Below are 11,979 nucleotides of genomic sequence, written 5' to 3'. Positions count from 1 at the left end.
ACAAGAATTCTTGCAGCTTGAGAGATTAGGTCACCAGCTATCAGAGCAATAAATGCGTCTCCACGGCCAGCGGCGCAGAAACCACGAGTAGGGCGGCGGCCGAGATTCACCAGGATTTATGGAGCCACACCACCATGCTTCACGATTCCAAATGTCGATTGGACACCCACTTGCGCTAATCAGACTCCACTATGCGTAAATTCAGCCTCGATTACTCATCCAGGAACTCTTCCTATAAATACAAGGCTCGAGCTACATTCAAAGGGTTCAAACACCAAACAAAAGCCTCCCACGGAGCAACTTATATTTTCCTGTAATGCACTTTCAATATTTTACTTGCTTTCCTAGGAGTAGTGATAGTTTGTAAGAAAGATTCATTCATCAATATATCATACGACCCTTGATTTTCAAGGCGCCGGAGCACCATCTCTGTTGTTCGTGTTGTGAAAAATTGGACAAACACTTTCACTAACTCCCCTAATGATCTTGTTGTTGATGGACTTTGTGACACACACAATGATGGATGAATCACACACACACACTTGAGACAACAACCAAGCACAAAGTGACACAAGAATTTATAGAGGTTCAGCAATTGCCTACATCCTCTTGGTGATCCCCTTGAGAAATTCACTTCATGAAAGAATAAGTTACAACTTTGGTTTTTACACAGAAAAACCCCCTTGGAACTCTATTCTCTCCCCAAGCTCTCTTTTCTCTCACACCCCTTGCTCAACACTTTGATGCACTTGTGAATACTCTCACAACCCTTGGTGTTTCCCTTCTTGGTGTCTAGACTCTCAAGACCCCAACTCAGCTCTAAACTTGAACTGATTGCTCTTCCTCACGTTCTCCCTGGGTGAGTTAACCTCCTTTGAACACAATAGTACCCAGCTACTTGACCACCTTGAGATTAACCACACTTTGTTTCTGCTTCAGCCACTTCCTCTTATTCAACTTGTTTTCTCCCTTGTGTTATCTTACTTCATCCCATTACCTACACAAGCCAATGGACAAGAGATAGGATATCTGATTGTCCTCCACGTTCTTTCCTTTTAGTCACCACTTAGACTAAGGGTCAGATCAAGTAGGTAATACAATCCCACTCAGCCACCTCCATTAAACCAGAAAATGGAGAGGAGATTATTCAAAATAAGATAACCAATTGGCCATGAGTGCTCTCCCAACTATCCAGCAGGTAGTCAACCCTCTTTTACCTTAGAAGTGACCCACAAAGCCTCTGAAATCTTGTGGAAAGCGATAGCCATCGAAAACACAGTTCCTGGCGACCGGTCGCTTTTGGACTGAGGCTTCAGTTTCGAATCTGTTTCTTTACGACCGGTCGCAAATGGCACGCGACCGGTCGCTCATGCTTCCTGCGACCGGTCGCCCCATGCATTTGCTCCAGACTTCGAATCTGCTCTAAAACGACCGGTAGCCCAAACCTAGCGACCGGTCGCTGCCTCCTTCACTTGCAACCTTAAATGTGAGCCATTTTCCAACAGTTCGTTCCCTCACCCCATATATCATACGACCGTCGCTCCCTGAGCAGCGTGCCGGAGCACCGCCCAAAACCCACCACCAACACCATCACTTAAACGGCCTTGTAGTTCAGGCCGTGAACCTAACAGCCGAGACTAGTTCCTCTCTCGGCTACAATCGTTTGATTAGAAGACGAGTTCAAACAGGCGCACCACTTATCCATCCTACACTCATCAACATCTCGACGCACGGTAGACCGTGCTGGCACGCCCGCGCACAACCGCACCGCACCCAAAAGCAGGAAACCGCGTGTCAAAGCACATCCCCTCGGCCCGGAACTCCAGGCCATGAGATTTGCGCGGCAGACACTTTTGGCACGCCCGGTGGGATCTCATTGTCAAACTTATGGTGGAGACTAGGGCACAGGCAAAGCTAAAAAACAAAGCAGTCGAAATGACTTCTGAGACTCTTGAGTCCACCTCACCAATCACAAATACCGAGACTGAACATACGGTCGGGATCTCGGCTAGCGTTCCAGTAACGACGGAACGTACGGCCGAGTCCATGCAGGAACAAGCAGTAGTAGAGGAGCTGATGTCCTAGCAGGCCTACAGGATAGAAACATCCTTCATGGCTGCAATGGACAGGTTCTCCTTGGAATTGCGAATGCTTTTTCAGGAGAGGATGCCGGCAGCCTCGCCCGCGACACCTCCCAGAGCCGGACAGCAAAGCCAAAAGCATGAAAGGGTCGAGCCCTGCGGCGAAAGCAGTAGCTTCGGCACCTCTGGCCACACCGAAGCGTCAGGCCACGACCAGCATTCTTTTCCGCCGGCAAATAGCTGGGGGCAATCCCAGCCCAAATGGGCGAATCCTGGACCAACCCATCCGGCGAAGACAGCATGCGGCCCACTACATGCCTTAGCCAAAGCGTTAAGGCGGGGTAGCCCCACGTTGTCTATGATCCAGCATCTTGGCCCAACCCATACTTTGGCCGACCAGGCACAATCCGGCCAGAGCGACGTAACGGAAGCGTTACCACAACAATGCGATCAGAAAGGCTTGGCCGCCGCGCCGCCAGTACGAATATACGATCCGGCCATTCCGACGACAACGCAGACCTATCTAGGTTCCCAGTATAATGTCATCCAACAGAACCAGGTGATTATACCTCGATGGCCAGAGGGCCGAGCTCATCTCGGCCAAACCCACGGCGTTCCTCTGAAACTACCCGGCTCGGTCGAAATGACCGGGCCCCGTGCTCAAAAGGCCCAACAGGAAAGGCCGCGAAACGATGCGCGACAGGGCAAGCCCTTTCAAAGGTTTCAAATCGAAGACATCCGATCTGTCTTGAAAGACGTTTCAATACAGGGGGAGCCGGGGGGACCAGGGTGCACAAAGCCGTGCCCATTAAGCAAACCCATGGTTTGGCGTAATTTATTTCCTCAAGTTCTTTGGGCACACCGCGTTTCAAAAAACTCGGCCGTGGACACATCTACTTATGTCTCGGCCATTGGCCGAGACACTATTAAGCTATTAAGATTGACGGTTCGATTTCTTCGAGGTGTCAAGCAACGCGGCGGAAAGAAGGAGGACTACTCGCGAATGATGCCCAGGAGTTCAGAGAGTTCAAAACAGTTGAAACTCGACGCCTACAACTCGGCGCAAGTTCAAAAGGAAATGGTGCCGAGGACCTACGACAAAAAAGTCAAGAAGAAGAAAAGAGGAGGGTAGGTGTTGCGTAGATACAGCTGCACCAAAATGGGTTCAACTGCATCCTCAACTTGTGATACTCGCAAGTGCACGAGCCGTTTGGTAGTATAGCATATGTAAGTGCGAGGTCGATCCCACGAGGATTGATGATTGAATGATTCAATTCATTTTCCCTACACAAAACAGAAATGAAAAAGAAGGGAAATAAATAAAACAAGGAAGAGGTAAAAAGGGTCCTCTTCCTCGGCCGCTGCAGGGCCGCCGTCTCAGCCGCGGCACTCTGGGTCGGCGCGGCCTCAGTACCTGGCGCCTCTCGGCTCCTCTTGCGACCCGAGGCTACGTACACAAAGAGAAGAAACAAAAGTGAGATGACCAGAGACAAAAATGGTTCAGAGAGGCCGGTGAAGAATAAATGATAAATAGAGAAAATAAGCGAGGCTTACCAGCGACAGCGGTTGGTCGAGCTTGCAGGGAGAACGGCACGGTCCTGTGCGCCAGCGTCTTTGGCGCCCCCACCACAGGCGTCGCCCTGCGAGCGGGGGTTGCAGTTGAGGATGGGGCCGCGGTGGAAACCACGGCCGCTGTTCTAGCCAGGGGAGGGGCCATGACCGGGGTACTCGGTCGAGGAGACCCGGCTGATACCTTCTTCACTTTGCTGCCTGTTGTTAATATTATGTTAACTCGCAATTGTACGGGGCAATTAGTAGTATAGCAAGACAAGTACGAGGTCGTACCCACGAAGACTGAGAACTTAAAACTAGTTATGTACTTAGATTACCAAATTCAAGAAAGTAGGAGGTTATGTCTAAAACAGAATTTAAAACAAGAGTGGTTGTGATTGTTGAACAAAAGAAGCAAAATGAAATTGCAAACAAAAACAAGTAAACAAATGTAACAAAGAGTGGTTTTAAGAGTTGGAAAACAGATTTTGAGACTAGGGCATTCGAATCACCATAACAATTCAATTCTGGGTTATAAAGATTCAAGTAACAAGTCTAATTCAGATTCAAAGATTGATTCTAGCTCAAGTATGATTAGGCCATGGTGTTTGGTCCTAACCTTGTGTTCCTAATTCCCTAATTTGATCATTTGTTGTCTAACCTAAAATTAAGCATTAGGAACCCATTAAGCATAGAAGAACATTTTAAACAACCAAGTATGTATCTAATCCCTGTTGTCGAATGTCCATACATACTCTTCCTATTCATAGTTCAATTCGAATTAAAGCATGGTGTATACTCTTAATTCAAACCAAGATAGTTAACAAACAAGTTCTAATGGTGATCAATCATTCAAACAAGCATGTTAACTTATAAGCATAATGAATAAGAACATGAATCATGAATCAAACTTGAAACTCCAAACTTATAAACCCAGAATATTCATGTTAGGTTACATCGAAGCCCTAGTTATGGATTTAGCTACTCATAATGGAAAAGAGACTTGAACAGAAATGAGAAAACATAATGAATGCAATAAGAGTAGAAAAACCCTTTTTCTGAAGTTCTTGTGGTGTCCAAGGCTTCTCCAAGTGCTTCTCCACTTCTAATGCTTCTCCAAGAGCTTCCCCACTTCTAGAAAGATGTATGAAGGATATGGAGGTGATTTGGGATGAGTTTGAGTGAGTGGTGATGGCTAAGGAAGATGAAATTCGTAGGGAAATGGAAGAGAAGTTTGCTGGAGTTGTTTTGGTGATTGTTGGAGTGTTTGGGATTGTGAGAGTGTTTGAGGATGGTTGGAGTGAATTGTGGGGTTGTGAATCCCAAGATTTGTTGTCTCTTGAATGTGGAATGGATGTGGTATTTATAGGGAGAGGGGAGTGATAAATCTGAATTCAATATGGCTAATGCATTCAACACTTGCATTATACAATCTAAATTGGTTGATGCACTTCACTAATGCATACAACACTTGCATTATAAAATCTGAATTGGTTGATGCACTTCACCAATAAATCCCACCAGCAGCCCTAGCTCATCTTCATGTCACCATGACCAAGCTTCCAACAAGCTCAATAGCTCATGCCTAGCTCACCATGACCAAGCTTCCAACCAGAAACAATAGCTCATCCTGAGGTCAGCATGACCAGCAACTTCAAGGGCTTACGAATTGGGCTTCCCTTAATCAAATTAAGACTTTAAGCACTCAAACTTGAAGTTCCGAATGTCTTCTTTCCAGCCATATATCATTTGGGCCAATCCAAGGTCGGAGGAGGAAGTTAAGGCCAAAACAAATTGCTAACTCATTTTGTGCGCTGATAAAATCCATCCTGAGCATGGCTCTGTGTTTGCTAGGTAACAGACTCCATATTTATCCAATGGGGCTGAAGTTTGGATATGTTATAGTACACACCCATTGGAACAACTTTCATGAAGAATGCTGCCTCATCCGAGCTGTGTAGGTTGCTGAAACAAAGCTTGTAATATGACCCACGAAACTGGACTGGCAAGAGGCTGTAGGAAAAATGAGTTTGTCTTTAAGCTCTTCTTCCATTCATCCAAATTAGGCCTTAACATGCTTGAATTGCATGAATTATGCTCTCTTGCTCTATTGGCCTACAAAACACACAAAGGGAGGGAAATAACTTAGAATTATAGGAACTAAGCAAAAGAAGTAAGTAAATTGGGCATGTATATGTATGAAATTATGAGCTTAACACACCCCCAAACTTAGATTTTGCTAGTCCTCGAGCAAAACAAAAGAGAAACAAAGATAAAAACAAAACAAGAAGTTAACTAGACCACTTTCGTAGGTAACTCGATTGCATTGAGCGTATGCAACAAGCCTTTAAACCTCTAGGCATCCCTAGTAGGAGGAGTTGTGTCTCCTGAGGGTTTAACAGATACGATACCCACAAATGTTTTTCTAACTCTACAAAACAAAATGGTTAGAAAAACAACTTTGAAATCAACTAATGAAAATGAAAGAAAGTTTTAGTCATACCTCCAACACCATAGAGTTGCCAAGATAGGTCATCAATCAGTGTGTACAAGTGGAAGCTATAGCTCAAAGGCACACAGTTTCAAAGCAAGCACACTCAAACCTTGAATAGAGAACATGCTTCGACTCTAATTCTCACAGATAACACTCAATCACTCAGAACCTATGTTTTAATTCTCTCAAGAAAGCATAAGTGAGTGTATGAAATAGAAGCACAAATTTGGTTAGATCTCATGAAAGGAATTAAATACTAAGAATAGAGATACACACATACTTACCAGCACCCATGAATACATCCTCAAAGATCAGCTAGGTCTTTCACAATGTTGTAATGAAAGGCTAAGGTTTAGGGGAAATGGAAGAATTGGAAGGAAAAACAAATAACTTAAGAACATACCAAGGTTGCATGCTTCATTAATCTGCAAGGCATCATTGATTTAGATTGGCATGGCAGCAAACTTCATGGTATCACCTGGCATAGACTTTATTTTTCACACTTAGATCAAATCGAAACACTTTCATCTTCGTTGATTTGATCTGCATCTTCATTAACTTCATTGCACAGATTCACATCATCTTTATTTAGGTACATGGCTGCAACTTCCTTGCTTCAAACTTTATCTTGGCACACCTTGGTATATTTCTAAGCTATAGGGTATGGCTACAATAGGTCAAGTATCTCAGATTGAGATACAAAGGTAGGGAAATGATGAGGGTGATAGAAGAAAAGGCTTTAAGTGTTTGGCTTCAAGAGGGTTGATGGAACACACATATAGGTAGGGTGAAAAGAAAGCACATAGAATGGTTATGCACACATAGCCTAGCATCACTTCAATGAGTTCATTCATGAATGAGAGCAAGCACATGATATCTGCAAAAGAGAATCATCCTTAGTATTCAATCAAAATGGAATAATGAGATCAATTAGAGTGAATTGAAGAAAATAAGTATGGATGAGAAATAGAACACTTTAAACCCTCTCAAGAAAGCAATTCGACTCGATATAGCTCACTAGGGTAGTCTCCACTATTTTCCTTCAAGAATTTGAGCGTGGTACTTTAGCCACCAGAATTCTAAGAGCAAAAGCTTTGTGAAGTGCAAAATTCTGATATGAAAACCTCAAATAGCAGCTCCATAGCATTGATTATATGACATTCTTTAAAAAAATAAAAAAAAATAAAAAAAATAGTGACAAGAGAACGAAAATTGAAAACACAAATGGATAAGAAAATTGAAATTGAAAACCTTCCCCCCAGACCTGAATTGAACATTGTCCTCAATGTGAAAGCATACAAAAGATGATTGAGAACAAACAAATGATAAAGGGAAAAGTTTAGAAGAAGGTTTAGGAAAAATAAAAAAATAAAAAAAATGAATATATAAGCAACTCATGGATGACCAGTTAAGGGCCTCAGAAAACACAGCCAGGGGATCCGGGAAGGTTGGAGGGGTCACAATGGTCCCGCTTAAAACCCAAACTTCTTAGACACCGAAGGTGTCGCCTAAAGAACTCCTAGACACTGTATTGACGGAGGTGCTCACTGGGGTTACCAAAAGTTAGCTTATATGAAAAAAATTTTATTTATATATTTATTTATTTATAAAAAGGAACAGAAACTTAAAATGACTAAAATAAAAACAAAACAAGTAAAGAGAAAGGATTGAAATGCTTCCCCTTGATGCGATTAGGTCGATTGCTACCGAGCACCTTCTTCTTGAACACATGGGTTGCCTCCCAAGAAGCGCCTTAGTTACTGTCTTGGCAAGACATTGTGCAATCAGCTAAGTTGATGGTACGAAGGGAAGTTGATCTACCACATGGCCAGTTTGGATGCCAGCTGAAACTCCCTCATAGAATGGCTTTAAACGTTGTCCATTTACTTTGAAAGTCGAGCCATCTTTAGGGTTTTGAATCTCCACAGCTCCATAGGGAGAAACATTGACCACGGTGAATGGGCCTTGCCATCTAGACTTCAATTTTCCTGGAAAGAGACGCAAACGTGAGTTAAACAAAAGAACTGACATACCTTTGGAGAACTCTTTCCGTTGAATGTTTCTGTCATGGTAACTCTTGGTTCGTTCTTTGTAAAGCTTTGCATTCTCATAAGACTCATGTCTAATTTCTTCCAATTCATTGAGCTGAAACTTTCTTGCATGGCCTGCCTTGTCTAGATCAAAATTCAACTTCTTGATGGCCCAAAAAGCATTGTGTTCAAGCTCCATTGGCAGGTGACAAGCTTTCCCAAACACAAGACGATAAGGGCTCATTCCAATGGGAGTCTTATATGCAGTCCTATAAGCCCATAATGAATCATTGAGCTTAGCTGCCCAATCTTTCCTTGTATTGTTCACCACCTTCTCCAGGATGTGCTTAATTTCTCTATTGCTTATTTCCACTTGACCAGAAGTTTGCGGATGATATGGTGTAGAGACTCGATGGGTGATGTTGTACTTTTTCATGAGTGCTTCGAATGGCTTGTTACAGAAGTGGCTGCCTCCATCACTAATGACAGCCCTTGGAGTACCAAACCTTGTGAAAATATTATCCTTCAAGAACTTCAGCACCACCTTATAATCATTGGTTTTGGTGGCTATGGCTTCCACCCATTTAGACACATAATCAACAGCAACAAGTAGCTTTAAAACTTCAGCTCTAACCACCTCTTTCATGTTGGGATTTAGCCTCCTTTGGGCATCACGAGATGGTTTGCTGTCTTCTTCCATTAAAATCCGGTGCATGCACATGCTTGGACTAATTCCTTTGATGTCTGCTATGGTCCACCCAATGGCTGTTTTATGCTCTTTTAGAACTTTAATTAAGCTCTCTTCTTCATGTGAGGAGAGACCTGCAGCAATTATAACAGGGAGAGTTTCGTTAGCACCCAAATATGTATATTTAAGATTATTAGGAAGAGGTTTAAGTTCTAGCTTTGGTGGGATGACAATGGATGGCTCCAATTTCGTGGATGATGGTCCAAGAGGCTCGATTGGTGGCCTAAAGGATGGTGGGTATGGCGGAAACACTTCTAAGGCAGCCACCACTTCTTGGAACTCTGGTTCACAAAGATCTTCCTCTTCTTGTGTTAAGACAGCTTCTAGAGCATCATTAGACTTTCTCTGCAAAATTATGGAAGAAACCTCATGATCCACAACATCAATTGAAAAGCAAGAATCAAGAGAGATAGAAGGTTGAGATAGAGCATTAAGCATTTTAAATTCAACAGTTTCACCCAAAACAGTCATGGAGAGGGTGCTATCTTTCACTTTGATGATTGTGTCTGCAGTGGCCATGAATGGCCTGCCTAGGAGAATGGGATCAACACGATCTCCATTTGGATTGTCTTCCATGTCCATCACTACAAAATCAGCAGGGAGAATTAGTGTATTAACTTGAACTAGAATATCTTCTACAATACCTTTTGGATATTTTATAGAATGATCAGCTAGTTCAAGTCGCATTGAAGTCTTCTTCATCCCTTCTAAGCCAAGCTCTTGATAAACTGAATATGGCAAAACATTGATTTTTGCTCCCAAGTCCAACATGGCTCTTCCAACCTTCTTGCCTCCAATGTTAATGGGAATGTCAAAGCTGCCAGGATCATCTAGTTTTGGTGGAAGCTTCCTTTGCAATACAGCACTTACATTCTGGTCGAGCTTTACTCCTTCATTTGGAGCGAAATTGAGCTTGTGAGTTTTCAAGTCCTTGATGAATTTTCCATATGCAGGAATCTGTTCAATAAGATCAAGCAAAGGCAAATTGATATTAACTTTACTCAAAATATCATAAATCTCTTTAAAAGCCTTATCTTGCTTTGCTTTCTTAAGACGGCCTGGAAATGGAATCTGTGGAACATATGGAGCGGGTGGCACGTATCTATCTTCTTGAAGATGTGGTGGCACAAATTTGTCATCCCTTTTATGCAATTGGAATTGATCGGATTTCTGAGAATCTGATTTGGCCTTAGGAGCAGATTGAGAAGTTTTGAGTTGTTCTCCTTTCGTGGCCATGGTCTCCTCGTCTTTATCTTCTACAATCACAACATCATTTGAAAGATTAGAATTATCATTATTATCAATGATCTTACCTGATCTGAGCACATGAATGGCCTTGGCTTCTGGGTTCTTTGGATTGATCTCAGTTTGGCTTGGCCATTTCCCAGGCACTCTTTGAGTTATTTCAGCAGCTATTTGGCCTAATTGGACTTCCAATTTGGAGATGGCAGCTTGTGTAGTTTGCTGAAAATTGGATTGGTTGATTGCCATCTGCTTCACTATATCTTCCAATGATGATGATGATTGTTGTGGCCTTTGGAATGAAGGGGGATTTGCTTGATTCTGGGTATTTCTCCATGAAAAGTTTGGATGATTTCTCCAACCTGGATTATAACTTTGAGAGTATGGATCATTTCTTGGACCTTGGTTGTAGGAATTTACCAACTTAGCTTGCTCTTGCACAAATTCTGGGTATCCAGCCCCAAGTGGACAAGCTGTGGTAGCATGGTCATGAGATTCACAAATGCTACACACTTCCTTCGGAGGGCTTCTTGAGTTTAATGCAAGAAGAGCATCTAGCTTTTGTTCCAGTTTTGAAATCTGCACACTAGAAGCATCATTAGAACCATTAATAACACGTTTACCTCTTGTATCCGTATGTTGGGTCTCCATTGCTATCTCCTCAAAGAGTTCGTACGTTTCTTCTGGAGTTTTGGTTTTAAAAGAACCACCTGCAAAATTGGTGACTATATTATGACTAGAAGGGGTTAGTCCTTTATAAAACATACGCATTTGAAGCTTCAATGGAATCCCATGATGACGACATTGGTTGAGCAGCCCATTGAATCTCTCCCATGCTTCACAAAATGATTCATCATCTTGCTGTGCAAATAACAAGATCTTGTCCCTAAGCATGTCGGTCTTTTGCGTGGAGAAGTATTTTTCCAGGAACTTCTTTTGAATGGCAGACCATGTAGTGAGTGAACCAGGCTTCAAAGAATTCAACCAATACTTCGCCTTATCCTTTAAAGTGTATGGAAACACTCTCATTCGAAGTTGATCTTCTGTCACACCTGTCAAGGGAAAAGAACTCACAACATTAAAAATATCCTTTATATGGGTTAATGGATCTTCATTAGGTAAACCATAAAAGGAAGGCAGCATATTAAGATGAGAAGATTTAAGCTCATAATTTCGAGCTACAGTGGGCAGCAAAATGCTTGAAGGAGATGCTGGAATTGTTGGGATATCAAGTTCTCCCATGAACTCAATGGCAGCCATCATTTCTTCTTCTTCTTGGTCTGAACTTGCTTCCGAATTTGAAAGTGAAGAACCAGGAAGTTCAGTGTGGAGAGCAAGACTTGTAAATGTAGCAAGAGCTTGCTCTTTTGCAGTTGACAACTCCCTTTCTAGACGATTCTGAATTTCAGAGGTCACTCGTCTGGGTTGCAATGATGGTCCTGCGTTCAAAGATCTAGAACGTTGGAACAAAGACCTCACTTGTTCAAGTAATGGCTTTTTAGACATAAACTACCTGAAACAGAATATTAGATTAATTAGAAACACTAAAAAGAATAGGGTAACCTTGGGCACATAACCAAGGAAGAACTTTCGTTCAGTCCCCGGCAACGGCGCCAAAATTTGTTGTTAATATTATGTTAACTCGCAATTGTACGGGGCAATTAGTAGTATAGCAAGACAAGTACGAGGTCGTACCCACGAAGACTGAGAAGTTAAAACTAGTTATGTACTTAGATTACCAAATTCAAGAAAGTAGGAGGTTATGTCTAAAACAGAATTTAAAACAAGAGTGGTTGTGATTGTTGAACAAAAGAAGCAAAATGAAATTGCAAA

General features: G+C 42.5%; 1 non-coding gene across 1 annotated transcript; it reads left to right on the top strand.

Annotated features, from left to right (window-relative positions):
• Positions 1 to 10,933: 10,933 nt before the first annotated feature.
• On the top strand, positions 10,934 to 11,040 carry LOC148294304 (small nucleolar RNA R71). Its single transcript, XR_015836219.1, has one exon. It is a non-coding gene; the product is annotated as a small nucleolar RNA R71 (small nucleolar RNA).
• Positions 11,041 to 11,979: the final 939 nt, after the last annotated feature.

This window comes from Prunus avium, chromosome 5 (genome assembly GCF_965620075.1).
Source record: "Prunus avium chromosome 5, drPruAviu1.hap1.1, whole genome shotgun sequence".
In the NCBI taxonomy this organism is placed as follows: domain Eukaryota; kingdom Viridiplantae; phylum Streptophyta; class Magnoliopsida; order Rosales; family Rosaceae; genus Prunus; species Prunus avium.
Note: the sequence above shows the minus strand (reverse complement) of the source record. Positions and strands in the feature narration are given on the sequence as shown.